Here is a 15,003-nt window from a genome sequence, read left to right on the forward strand (position 1 = left end):
AAAGGTCTTTTGTGATGACTGTGTATTTGACGAGGCAAGCACAACTTAATTTTAGGAAAGAAATACTGCGGATAAATGTGAGGATTCCCCCCCTTTTTTTAGGCCAACCCTGGCACCTGGAAGAAGGAATTATTATTTTTTTTTTTTTTTCAAAAAGAAATAAATAAATTTGCAGGACAATTCGGTTCATCGGTCCCCAGACAGTTCATTACTGCAATGCTTCCCCCATAAGCTCACGCCCTGCTACTTTCACTTTCGCTGTCTCAGATCAGCGCTTGACATGCTGGGGTGAGCGCTCGCCTGGTGCTGCTCACCTATCTCTGACGTGAGACCATTAGTGTACATTCTGAATTCACAGAGACTCTGTCATCTCCTACAGTTCCGTCTGCTCCTTCTCTCAGCCTTAAGTCTTCGCCGGCAACTTCAGAACCTGCGACTTCCATGCCTTCAAATTAACTGATACATGTGAATATCTAGTTATTAATTATGAATATAGCATTGTTTCTTGTATTATTTATGAAGTCTAGTTTGTTTATTTCTCTTTGTTTTTATCTTTTAGAACATATAAATGGCCTACTTGTTCATCTGCTAACAAGATTGTGCTGCCTGTCTGTTTGTATTTTAAAACATTTCTTCTGGTAATTTCTTTTTCATTATACATGAGATATTAATAGTTGTAATTTAAGATTTTGAAACTGCAGGCATTTATTCTGCAATTAGCTAAAATATCCGTGATGATCGCACACAGAGAAAACTGCTTGGGTCATCTGAAAACATATGGTACGCTAAAACTGAAATATTTAAAAAAGAAAGAAAAAACAAAACTATCCCTGTAAAAAGATTCATGAGTTGTTAAATGTTGAACACTGTGTCACTTGCTCTGAGCAGCTGAATGGGTTTTCTGTGAAACTTGCCGATGTGAAACGGATGCACACCATCTTTTTGCCCGAACAGAAAGTTCTATTGTGAACGGGGTAAAAGTACAGTAAACAGAGAAGCACAGTGTGTTTGCTGTTTCTTACCGCTATCCAGCTGAGGTCTTTTCTTTCTGTGTGTTCACACTCTTTTTTCGTTGTAACAGCAGGCAGCTTTACACCAGCTGGCTCTATCGTTCAATGAAAGACCGGTTGTGTTGTCGTTGGTGCAACTGCCACATTTTTCAAAAGTGGGTTACGTCCTCAACTGTCGTCTGTCACGGCAGATGGATTGGTCATAACGTGTACTTTTTGGTTATGGTACCTTCGACTAGTTCCTAAGAGTAATTAATTCACCACACAGCCTGTATTTGCATCTTGATGGAAAAATTATTTTTATTCTCTCTCGTGCTATTACACAATTTAGATGTAAATTGTAAATCTAAAAATAGCTTATTCTTAAATTTCAAGATTAGCAATTTCTTCATTTTCCCCTTAAATCCTTTTTTGCAGTGTGGATAGAACTGAAAGCGAATTAGTACCCTCGTTAATTATTTCATGAATCAGTTCAGGAGAAATGAACATTCTGCTCCAGTCCTATTAGTGGCTGACGGGTCAGCCAAGGACATCATCTGAATCTCATTTTACCTCAGTTGCTCACTTTTGGGGGTTCAGGCCTGATTTTTTGCCCCATTTCCTTTTGGTTTCCTCAGTAAACTGTCTCTGTAAAAAGTGACATATTTTTAAAAAAACTGAATTGAACTGAATCAACTCGAGACCCTGAAATGTCCATGGTCAGTGTGTATACTGTCCATATATTTTTAAAGATGTTGGTCACAAATATTATATTATTAGCTTAGGGAAACCACCTGCACATTTATTTCATTTGAACTAACAAAGGCCATTTCAGTCCAGAGGACTTAAATCACTACCAAATGTGTGTGTTTGTGTGTGTGTGTGCGAATTTGCAAATGTTTACAGCTAATAGGAAGGAACACATTTTAAATTTAAATGAACAATCTGTAAATTAACTGCCAGGTAAGCTTGTGAGCTATCCCACAATGACATTTCACTAATCATGCATGCTGGCCCATCACTCAAACGTCTATGGTATCACACACACGCACACCTGCAGAGGGTACACCATCCGAAACACAGCAGGACATTATAGACCCGTTCTAGGCAAAGAGGAGTTACTGTGGCAGGGGACAGAAACACCTGAGAACAGGACAAGAAACACGGCAAATTGCATGTGAAGAAATCTGGGAAAATGCTTCTCAGCGGTGCAATATATTTCCAGTGCGGTGGAAGAACCAGATCCCCAGAAGAAAATAAAATAATTGTCTACGCTTCGCTGTGCTGGCCAGCTGACCATGATAAGAGGCGCGACCCCCCCACCCCTGCCTTCCCTCTGTGGATCCCCCCAGACAGGAAGGTGATGGATGGGCAGATACTCCGACACCGTGATATTAGAATCCGTGTTATTCACACACACATATTCGCTCCCAGGGAGGGACGAGGCGTTGCTTATCAGGAGCGAGTTCTCTGGTGTTCCCTCTGAACCTGCCAGCTAGGTGCCCACGGAGAGTGGTTTTGTGACATCATCAGCCTCTCCGGTCAGCCCATTCAGGGCTGTTCTCTCCTCGGACCCCTCCCCACCCTTAACACCCCCGCCCCTCCTCGCCCCCTGACAAAATCTCCTCCCTCCGTTTCCTTCACTTGGATAACTTCAGCTTTCCAATGTAAAAAAAAAGAAAAAAAAGAAAAACAATCAAATCAATCTATAACTGCTACGACTAATAATGACTCTGTCATACAAACTCAGTCCACTCAGTGACTGCATGGAAATATTTTTCACAGGGTTGTTCAAGTACGCACAGCAATTTCATCCAGCACACAGAACAGTACATTAATGCACTGTGGTGTATAGGATGTTGCTATGTGCCCGCTTACATATACTGGCAAATTTTCCATGTTATTATTTTCTATAGCGAGATGTTTTACACATATTCTGCATACAGACATAGCAGGTGATGTCGAAGGGGAGATATTTTGCCGTGATGACCAATGGGGCATGAAGCATTTCACACTGAAGGTTTATGAAATTGCTCGCTTCCTATGTTTCAAGTATAGAGTACTATAAAACCTAAATCAGTCAGCTGAGGTAGTCATATGCATACATCAAAACATGAAATATAATAATACTTTTATTTGTACACTGTTTTTCGAATAGTTTCCCAAAACTATATAAGTGAAGTGAAGTCTAATAAAATCCAATTTTCTGTACGCGAACTTCTTGACAGCCAAATATTCTGAATGTCCAACAGCTCACCGAATAAGATGTTTCTATGTTTAGTATCCAAACACAGCAGAATTGGCGTAGAGGTGAGATAGGCACACACTAACGGCCATGCACAGACAGCAGATTGACATGGATTTATATTGATGTCCCGTACAGCATGTCCCCAACCTGCCAAGGACACAAGCTTCTTTTTCATCTTCTCAGGTCAAGAGTCAGTCTATGCAGCAATGTGACAAGGCTACGGCAGCGAAATGGACACTATTTTCTTAACATTATTCACACCTGTTATGACTAAAATAGCAGCCTGTGTTTTAATCAATCTATCAATCTTCCTGAATCCATGTGAGCAAACTACAATCGAAAGTATACAGCTTCATATTACCACCAAATGTCATGAAATAAGCAGTATTACAGTATTTATATTGTTTAATATATATTTCACAGTAAAATAACGTCATTCTCGACATGAAAATGTCAGATGATACTCGTCTAGCGGCACAGTGGAGCACCAGGAGTATCTGCGCGTCGGTTGAAAAGTCACAGAGCAAAGGTCGATATATCGACGTGTTAAACAACCGCGAACATCAGCACATCGACGTCCGACACGGGCCGGACGAAACGTCGAAACCCCGGCGGCGCTCGGCGGCGGATCTCCGGCGGGTTCCGTGCGAGCCGCCGCCTCGGTCGCCGCGACGACCGGCGCGTCACGCGGCTCCCTGACAGAGCGTGTCCGGCACAGCAGTCTGCCCGCGGACCGTGTAATTGCAAAAAAAAAAAAAAAAAAAAAAAAAAAAACGGGGGGAGGCGTCGCCCGTCCTGCCGCGATCCCGCACCAGCCGCACGAGTGCGCGAGCGAGCGATCGAGGGCCCCCGACCCCGCCTCGTCCTTGACGTGGGGAAAGGACCGCGGACGGCGGTAACGGATGAGCGGACGCGCGGACCGCTCGCCGCGCCGTCACACACACGCGCGAGCGCGAAGGCCTCACGACCTTCAGAAAGACGGGGTCGGCGGAGAAAGCACAAATCAAACGGCTCCACTCTCCAGCTCTGCCGTGCGGGCGAGCAGACGGGCCGTCTCTCAGACGTCTGATATGATGGAGTGTAGAACTCCTGTCACATGATTGGTAGGCCTGTGTGCTGCACTGATAACGTTATAATACTGGTTTCATCTGGTAATTTAAACTTTCGCTGCTGCACCGTGACAAAAATGCCCACAGACTGCAGCCAGAGGGTTTGATATCCTGTTAGAGATTATTTAGCCTGATTTTATTGCTTGTCCTGTTGTTAATTTCATTAATAACATTCAATTCCTATGTTTGGTAATATCATAAGTAGTTAAATAGTAATTAATGTAGTTACTGTAATAGTTAGCAATGCCTCTGGAAAGATTATATCGTAGCCAAACAGGTGCACTTGAATTTTGAGAGTTTGGGTGTACATGAGATGGTTGCTTTATAATGACATTGCGTCTAAAGATTGTGAATAGCTCGTTCAACACAGGCTCTTGTAATAAAATTCAGATTACCTCTGCAGTTACAGATATCCTTCACAGGTAAAGTAAAATGTTTCTCAATTTTGGCGTAAATTTGTACAAATGTCAGACAATTTAATTTTATTTTATTCCTTTTAGTCAGGGCCTATTTTATCTGAATGAAAAGAATATGATATGAAATTCCAACTATGTCATGAACTTGTGTGGTTCTATATCAGTGCTACTTCTGTTTTAGAACGCTGAATAATTGAATAATTATATGACCTGTGAACTGGAAACCAGTTAATTTAATCAAGATAGGATAATTGGACATTCCAAATTAGGGAGGGAATTGGACATGTTCAGTCCCACATCAGGCACCAAATTTATTTAAAAGAAGGGGGAAAAAAAATTAATCAAGATAGAGGATTAACCATGTATGTACTTGTTTATGTTTTATGTGACTGTTCCTCTCTGGATTGTGAACGCTTATTGCTTCATACTCATATTAAATGTAAGTTCTCCAAAACAAAGTGGTAATGTGGCAACATCTTTATTCGTCTCTTATGCAAAACGTTATTTCATCTTTCAGCTATTAATAAATGCAGTTAAAATCTTGCTGTGAAGAATTCTCTGTAGATCAGATTAATGATACATATTTCAGAAGGCAAATTCTTCTCGCAAACATGTAACACATGCTATATCTCTTTCATGCATAATTGAATTTTATCTGAGCGTTTTATGCGTATTAAAAACGCTTGGCTTTTAATGCCATTTCTCTCTTGCGCTGTGGCAGTGTAACAGCGAAGGACACGATAATGGTCTGCATGGCCTGTAAAATGTGAGTGATGCCTTCACATGTCACCTGCAGGTTGACACTGGGCAGCCCAACAACTGTAATATTAATGTTATCCCCATATCCACGTACTGGCATTCAGCAAACCAAAGTCATCAGATGAATTTACAGCACTCCAGCTGCTCCACACTAAAATCTATCCCTTTCATTGGTGATGAATGGATCTGTGTTCAGACAATGCTCTGATTTCAAGACCTTTTGGTGGAGCAAAAAAAAAAATGTACCATGAAATGGTGTGAATAAAAGAGCCCTTTATGAATTTTTTTTTTTTAAGTTTTTTTTGTTCAGTCTAAAAAGCGTTAAGCCATTTGCCAAGGTCCAGATCTACTCTTAAAAAAAAGAATATTATTCAAATACAACTTCTTACAGTTACATAGCAATTGCTCAGATTTATCGCAGGTGTGGTGTTATGCTTATTACATTACAGGCATTTGGCAGACGCTCTTATCCAGAGCGACGTACAACAAAGTGTATAACCATAACCAGGAACAAGTATGACGAAACCCCTAGAGAGAAGTACCGGTCCAAGTGCAGGGAACAACCACATAGTTCAACTTGGACAGCTTATGACAGTGTAATGTAAGCTTTATGACATGCGTCTGGTTAAAGTGAGGTTTTACCATGTCTTTTGACAGTTAGCTACTGACAGCTGTCTTCGGTACTATTTGAGCCCTTATATGAGGCTGATAAGGCTTGTATTGGTCTGTCATGAAGCCTACATTATGTATGGTGAATACGTAAGCTAAGAGAATTGGGGTTATAACCCTCGTCTATCTGCATGAAACTATCTCAGATTCAGGGCAGACCATGAGATGTCTGCCAAAGGTTCAGTCTGCCAACATGGACCAATCCATAAACTGTCCTGCCTTCAGTTATTGACTGAGCGACTGGGTGACTGAGTGATGAAGTTACACCATTGGTCGGCCAAGTTATGAACTTACACCATTGGTCGGCCGGATCACATGTATTAGGTCCAGCCATACTAGGTTTTAACCTGGTCTTGTTTATTTATTTATTTTACCAGGTATTTCAACATATAGCTTTATTCTCATTTGCCTCAATGGCCTACACTGGAAGAAAAGGTGCATTTACTGGGCGGACACACATCTGAAAATGGACACATTTCCTGTCGTGTGCGGCATGCATCAATGTCGGAGGGCACAGTTCTGTGTCGGAAACGGACATAATTTCATGCACGGAGGTGTTCCTGTCCAGACACTCGGCATAAATTTTCAGACATGGCCTTCCACGTCTCAGGACATGCCATGAAATTTCAGTGTGGGCCCAGTCTATCAAATCCCCGACCACAGATGTGCAGAAGTTTCTGGAAATACACATGTTGACACGGGGGAAACTACCGCTCACGACCGACACACCCCAAATTTCACTGAAATTTAAGAGTGAAAAGTGAAATTTACCTTCCAGAAACTCAGCTTTTCATGCAGTGCTAAGGATGCGAGTTGGACATGTAAAGGGTTGACGAGCCAATCAGGTGTAGGGAGGATGATCAAGTAGGAAGAGGAATAGACGTATGTGAGAATCTGACTCACAAAAAAGTGCCTTGGGCTCTCTAATGACCACACTGAGTCAGGACCAGATTTACACTATCAGAGTTAATTTAACACTGGAAATTTTACTGTGTCAGGAATAGAGGAACAGGAGAGAAATAGGCATACACACCTAAAAGGGCTGGGCTACTCTTAATTCCATTTGTCTGAACAGGCCAGAGAGAGACTTTCCTTCTTCAGGGTACAGAGTCCCTGCCATTGGCTTGCGCCTTGGTTAATTCCATTGTTTTTTTTTATTGCAGTCACAGGTCAGATACTGCTTGATTGATTCTCCATGCTTCAGATATAAGTGACCTTTTAGACCACTTCAAACTTGATGCCTCAAATTGTGTTGGGAGTTTAATTTACAGGTATTGCTGCTTCTGAGAAACTGAAGTCTTGAAGTATCGAGTATTGAGCTGCAAAATTGACAGAGGCACACCTCACCGCATAGTATTTTGAGGGGTCTCAAATACTTGATATGCCAGTTGAATATCATGTCAGAATTCAGGTATTTCAGATTGGCGGCCTGTCCAGAGTGTATTCCTGCCTCTGGCCCAATTCATGCTGGGATAGGCTCCAGCACCTCCCGCGACCCTGTCCAGGATAAGCGGGTACAGATAGTGGATGGACCCTGACCAGGACAAGCGGGTATAGATAATGGATGTACCCTGCCCAGGATAAGTGGGTATAGATAGTGGATGGACCCTGACCAGGAAAAGCGGGTATAGATAGTGGATGGACCCTGACCAGGATAAGCAGGTATAGATAATGGATGGACCCTGACCAGGATAAGCGCGTATGGATAATGGATCCAGTTAAACTGTATTGTAGCCTATTGCACAGACCTCTCAAATCTGGAGAGAATTCCAACAGGAAATGGGGAAAAACTCTGGAATAAAGCCGCGAACCAAAATTCAATTAACGCACATCATTTTGAAATGATTTGGTTTCAGGTGTGAAAGGGATTTCCATGTCCCCAGCACCCCAGCTTTTCTCCACATTTCATCCATTACGGCTCCAGCTTAACCAGCCCGCAGGTTGCCCTTCCTTCCAGGTCATTAGATTTGATTGTCGGACTCCTTCCAGGTCATTAGATTAAGAACAGTGGTGGATTGAGTGTGGGAGCCTTATCCAATAGACCGCTGCACTCCGGGGACATGCAGTTTTTTGGCTTAGAAGGGTCCTGTCACGCGGAACCTGAAGGCTTTCATAAAAAATAAAAAATAAAAAATGCCAGAGGACGACCCCCCCCCGTCCTTGATATCCTCATACGTAACGCACTTGCTGATGTAAAATAGGATATTTCGCAGATTTCTTTTTCCTCCTTAGCTCCTCAGATTTGCTCGCTCTTCTTCAAGTTCATTTACATTGAATTATTTCGGCCTGTCGTCACGGACGCGAAGTCTAAGGGAGAAACCAGCGTTTAAGCGGAGCCTCGTTAAATCACGTGACATTGCAACAACACAAGTTAACGCGGGCAGGTGCCGGTATTTTTCAGCATGCTGGGTACCAAAGCGTTTGTTCCGCAGGAGGTAAAGAAATTTGATTATGCAGCCGTTACTTGCCAGGTAATTATTTCCTAATATAAATACATTTTCTCGGCACACATCCCTATAAATATTACAAAACGCTTTGAAAGCGTAGTTCTCATACTGTGAAGGTTACATTACACTATTTAGGATACAAATTAGACTACAAAAATAATATAGAACTTAAACAAATAATGAAGCAACTCATACTAGCTATACTGTCGGTTTCCTGTTCTTAGTATCCGAGATAAACACAGGCAGTTCAGCTGATATGGTTTAAAGCAGCACAGAAGCAAAGCAATTGGAGGAAAATGCTTCCATATGACCCTAGACCCCAGCATTAACTGATAGTAATGAATTAAAACCATCAGTACTCTAAATAAAATTAAAAGAATGTGTAAACAAACAGACATATTTTCACTTTCTTTGTAATGTAGAATAGCCTAATTTAGTTATATATGCACCACGAGGCAGGTAAATTAGTTTTAAATGTGTTTTCTACCTTTCTAATGGTGTTTACAGTCATTGAAGAAAACAGCTAAAATGTCATGTTTAGCAATTTACTGTGTAATTCTCCAGTTTGTTTTTACACTTTGAATTCTCTGCCTACTGAGGGAAAAAAAAAATCAACAGAAATTATTTGAATTCCATGTTGTGCAGCCAAATGTAACCTACAACTCTGACTCATCCATCAGCAAACATTTTAAAGCTCTTATACCTGATGCCAGTCTTCCTCTGGGATAAACATTAGCAATATGGCACCCCGCAGATCTGTGATTACAACCTTCGCAGCTGTGACATTTGATATTTACAGCTTGTGCATAACAGCTCCAGACCGCGCGGCCTGTTCGGTCCGTGAACCCGCGACGCCAATGCGCCATAGCGGCTCGTTCGCTGGGTGGCTGGTTTAAAAATGCTGTCACAGACGTCGCAGAGAGGAATGTTCCGGAATCTGTCCTAGTCGTGCATTCTACTGATACCAAAGGGACAAATATGTCACGCGCAGCAGACGCTCATAACGCTTGAAGTTATGACACGGTACAGGTCAACTAGAGGGAACTTGAGGAAAGATTTTGACACTTAAAATGATCGTCCTAACAACATTCTTGTTTTTCTTGCATTTAAAAAAAAAATTTGATGTCAGTTGCTGGGACATCTTATTTCGACGTGGATGAAAACCTAAAAATGCGCCTTGTGTGCTTGAGATCCGAAGAGGCTTCGGGTTTGTTTACCCTCCCACGGATTGGGGAATGGGACACGATCACGCCCGACGCAGTTCTTTCACTGCTGGTGTTAGGAAAAATGAGCAAATAAAGGAGCTGACATCACAATTATCCGCAGAATGCCACTGCTGCAAGCAACTGCAGCCATTACCTGCTGCCATAGATCTTGTTAGGGGAGGCTAAAACCGGCTCAGCTCTCGCAAGCACGCGATTTGCATAAACTCGCACGCGGAGAGAGACAGATGCGGCAGACGTTTCCATCAACGCGCCCAAAATTGAAATGTTATTGTAAGTGAGGACTTGGCATTTTCCCCAAGCCGTGAAGATGCCGGAGGTGACTGTTCCCGTTTCATGGAGAAAGACGCTGTCGAGTCTATCTACGGACAACAGCGCTCAGTAGCTCGGTAATGCATATCAATTAGACACGGGGTGCCATAATTTAAAAAAAAAAAAAAAATGTTTTATTTATTTATTCAGATAAGTAGAAGTACCTTGGGCCTGCCTTATTGGTGACGGATACATCAGAGGGGAGAGCAGGACTCTGAAATCCCTCCGCAAATATGACACGCCTGCTTTGGCTCGTGTCCAGGAATGAGACGCCACGCGTTCTATTGACAAGGAAGCGGGGGAGTAGAGATTCCGTACGAACCGGCGTACGGCCTCCACTCCACACAAACCCTGCCCCCCACCACCGCCCCCCCCCCCACCAACCCCCACACCACACACACGAATGACAGACATGCGGGCACAGTGCTCTCAATCCATCTTCCCCACCAAGGTGATCCACCGTGCTGAGAAGCCATGTCCAATATTCTACAGTAGTCACTTAGCAGAGGTTTTTTTTTTTTTTAGCCAATCTGCTTCCAGAAGGGCAGAGAATTTCGCATTATGCACCATGACACTGTAAGAGCTAGACAGATAAGTACAGTGATAATCACGCACGTGCCACTGCCAAGGTTATTGCTTCAGGACTTCAGGAGAGAGAAAGGGAGAGAGTTCTTTCTACAGACAGGAACACCGAGTTAAACAGAAACACTAAAAAGGAGAGTTTTGAGACATTTGCGGAGAACAGCCAGACGATTTGCACAAACAAATATACGTCAAGCAAATATTCTCGCGCGACTGGTGGTATTTGATTTACGTGGGTCAGACCTTTGAAACGGAGGAAACCGTGTCCTGACTCTAGATTAGCGAAAAACACCCTCTCGCCCTTCTCATGAAAAGGAACGCACTTTATCAAGACAGTTAATCGGGAGAGCCGTTGGCGAGATATTCGCCTAAATTCAAATCGAGAGGAAGAAGCGTTCGGGCCAAATAAACCGTTTGAGGAAACTTCTCTGCAACCCTTTGCAAATGGCATCAAACGCGTAATCTCTATCTCTCCTGTTAATCTCAAAGACAGAGCGGGACGACGACGCTTGCGATCGTGCCCCGACTTCCTGCGACAGAAGTGCCGCGGCGTTTCATCCGTCACCTGACGGCAAATAGATTAGATTCTAGATTACATCTCGGGTAATATTTAGTTCAAATAATTGCCTTTTTTTTTCATTAATGGAAAATGAAAGCGCTTTTCCGTAATGACTGAATTTAAGAAGCGCATTATCGGTTCATCCTCAGATCGTGCAATAACCGTGTTCATTTTGCATCCTGAAGAGGAGCGATTGGCCTGGCGGCCTTCATGAACTTGATTTTTTATTTTTATTTTTTTTACTCAAATTTGTATTTTGGCTCTCATACGCCGTAGCGCATATCCTGCTGTTTGCCACTCCGGCAAAACTGCTGCTGTCTAAAGAAGCACCCGCCCACTCCTCAAAACTCGGTCGGGTTTCGAGTGGGATGATGTGGGATGCCTTTTGGGAATGATGTTAAGGAAGGGAACTGAAATCGCACGGAAGCCATTCTTAATGGACGCCTTTCATCAAGTTTCGAAGTGGAGCTCCGTGCGCGAGACGGATCGCAGAGATTCAAAGAAAGCAGGCGGCGGAAACCAATGACAACGCATTCGGCTTGAACAGCGACAATCCCGTTTCATGACTGTCTTCCTCTATTTGACGCGGGGCAATTAGGTTTTCAGAAATTCTGAGATATCAATCTTACCCCGCTAACATGTTTCAGACGGCTAACCCCCCCCCCCCCCCCTCCTCGTTCAGAGCATTTGCATGTAAACCTGGGCCGGCATTGCCTTTGTTCGAAAACAAACGGACCCAGACATACAGTACACAAAACAGCCAGTGATTAAGTCTCACGTCCACATTTCCAGAAGGCAACGTTCACGGTCTTTTCTTCTGTATTCGATGGGCACCGCGCGGGACAGTGCACAGTAGATCTTAGTGCTCACGGACAGATGTCTCGTCCTTAGACTGTTGAGCGGATCAGCGGGCATTACGAGCCAGCTGTAATTCAGTCAGCTCTATGGCTCCAACCTTGAGCGTTCTAGGAGTAGCATTGTGTGGCGCCAGGCGTATTCCTCACCGCTATAAACCTGTTGAAAGCAGCGCGGGTCAGAGCTATAAACCCGCTCGCTGCCTCGGGTGCAGCTGTCATTTACCTAACCAGACACATCGACTCTGTGAGGCGCGTGTCTTTGGAGGAGGTGGCCATTCAATCAGGTAAATTCAAACAATCTCTGAGAAACAGGGTCAGAAGTGGATGATCAGGGAGCGGGCACGTGTTTGATATACAAAAAAAACTTCCCTGAACCACCCTCTGTGCGTCTGACCAATGTCTAAGACGGCACAGGCATACCTATCATAACTATGCAACGTGCGGCTATCCAGACGGTAAGGCAAGATTGTCTTGAGAGCTCTCAAGATCTGACCGTCTGGGTTCCAAAACAGGGGTTAGATCGTAAGTCCTTCTGCACTTGCAACATATTTATGGATGCAAAGCCTTCCAATGCATATACTGTAAGATATACTGTATGCTTTCTAGTACGAATGAATGATTTAATTTATTTGACAATTTAAAAATGAGATTTCATAAGACTGCATTTCAGACGGTAATCTATTTATAGTTTAGCGTGACAAAGAACTAAAAAGCTTCAGGGCCCAATGTGTTCTGTATATTAAACAAATGCCTATAAAAAGGTTCTTCCCTTTCCTGTTGGAAGTTGCCAACCAAAAATAGGGGAACTGTGCTTACAGTAGATATCCATGGTAGATCGCAGATTTGGTACAGGAATTCTCATGAAATATTCATGAAATATTTTTGAACCCTGTTAACATGTTAACAGTTTTAATGTTTTCCAACTGCACCACCATGTGGAGGTATAAAGATTTTTTTTTGTCTTTGCTTATTCATACATATCATATGTTTTTCAAATAAAGAAATAGACAAATTAAATGCAAATTTTATACTGTCATTACTAGCACATTACTTTTACATGCATTTGCATTTTTTATTGTTTGTATCCACTCATGCAAGTGCTACATTTCTCTACAATAAGTATTTAAGTTTGGCAAGCTACAGGATACAAAATAACAAACCAACTGCATATGCAGTTAATGGTAGGTGTGTTTTCATTGTACAGGTAATGAGAAAAAACTACTGAGAAAATCATATAAGCAGTATTTTGATAGTGCCGTTTGAACAGTTTCTTTTTAAAACGTTTAAAGAAGCTGCTTTCGCAGCCGACTGTACCGTTTAAGTGTTTCAACAATAGCTGAAACCAATTGCCAAACCTGCATTGATTTCCCTATTTAATGAGCTTATTGGAAATCCATTCTTATATTGCCTGTCCCGCACCATTAACACACAGAGGCTGGGTCCATGATTGAGGGTGTCTGGTACCACCTGTCTTGGTAGCTGTCCAATATACTTAGCGTGTGTCAGTTTCACTTCATAAGATGCGATTGCCTTTTAGCCTAATTTTCTTCGGTGCCGATATCCAAAAGGTGAGCTGAAAGGGCAAGACTGCGAGCCATCATTACAAATTTATTCATTAAGAATGCACGCAATCTCCCTCAACTTCCTGATTGCGCTTTTTTTTTCTTTGTTCCGCAATAAATATATATTTCCCTCGGACACAATACCTAAGATTCATTTATATATATTTTGGTTCTATCGATTCATGTCAGCAAACACAGTGTTGGCTTATAGTTTACCGAACTGACAAAGGACTCAGACTCAGACTTCAGGGCCCAATGTGTACTGTACATCAAACAAATGCCTATAGAAAGGTTCTTCCCTTTCCCATTGGAGGCCAACCAAAAACAGGGGAATTGTGTACACAGCAGATATCCATAAACCCTCAGACATAAATTTCGTTCACAGACCAATTCACTCCTCCAAGGTGTTTGTAGAAAATTACAGAAGTCAGAGAGATAAGCGTTCTTTTACAATCAGGCCTTAGAATTGTGAGAGAACTATGGTTGAGGTTTGACTGTATTCTTAGAAGAATGTGGATTGTTGAGTGTCCTTATCAAAGTGTACGTCATTGTGCAGACATGTTGTTAGGTAATCAAAGCAGCTGCCTCAATCACTGTTTGTATTGAATCTTCTGAATGACTTTCCAACTCGGTGTGGTGTGATTGGCTGAATTAATTATTTTTAAAACAGTATGTTTAAGGAAGAAACAAAACATTACATGACTATTCTGAAGGAGACTACAAATATGGAGTGGCTAATGATTTTAGAAAATGAAATGTGACAAATAGAGAATTTGTGATATTAAGCAAGGTGATATTAACTGGATTTGTCTGTACCATAAATGTTCGTCTTTTGTCTGGACAATTCCTTTAAATGAATTTGCTTATTATAGGCTTAATTTCAACTTAATGAGGCATAATTTTAAGAGACAAGAAAGAAGAGAGTTCTTCTCCATGTGACTGCATTTTAGTCTCGGACCATTACTCTGACGAAGCGCACTTTTTATTCACTACAAAAATGAATTAAAACACAGTACACCTCCAGGATCTATGACTGGGCCGTGTACAAAGTAAACACATATTTAGCAGGCGGCTTTGATTGGGAGTGCGGAGGTCTTTAACTGAGTTTGATTCCCTAAAATTGAACTATATTTATTAGAACTAGAGCTAACTAGAACCTATTCAGACAACACTGCAGTGTTTGATTTGCATTAACATTGCACATATCCAAGAGCCTGGGATCACAGTAGTGTATATTAAAACTATTGCGTGACAATGTGACTGACTTTGTC

At 42.2% G+C, this 15,003-nt stretch overlaps 1 protein-coding gene across 1 annotated transcript in view; it reads right to left on the reverse strand.

Moving 5' to 3' along the window:
* Positions 1 to 15,003, reverse strand: part of LOC135260000 (zeta-sarcoglycan-like) — a 231,998-nt gene that overhangs the window by 200,202 nt on the left and 16,793 nt on the right. The gene's annotated exons all lie outside the window — the stretch shown is intronic.

The sequence above is a fragment of the Anguilla rostrata genome, chromosome 7 (assembly GCF_018555375.3).
Source record: "Anguilla rostrata isolate EN2019 chromosome 7, ASM1855537v3, whole genome shotgun sequence".
Classification (NCBI taxonomy): Eukaryota; Metazoa; Chordata; class Actinopteri; order Anguilliformes; family Anguillidae; genus Anguilla; species Anguilla rostrata.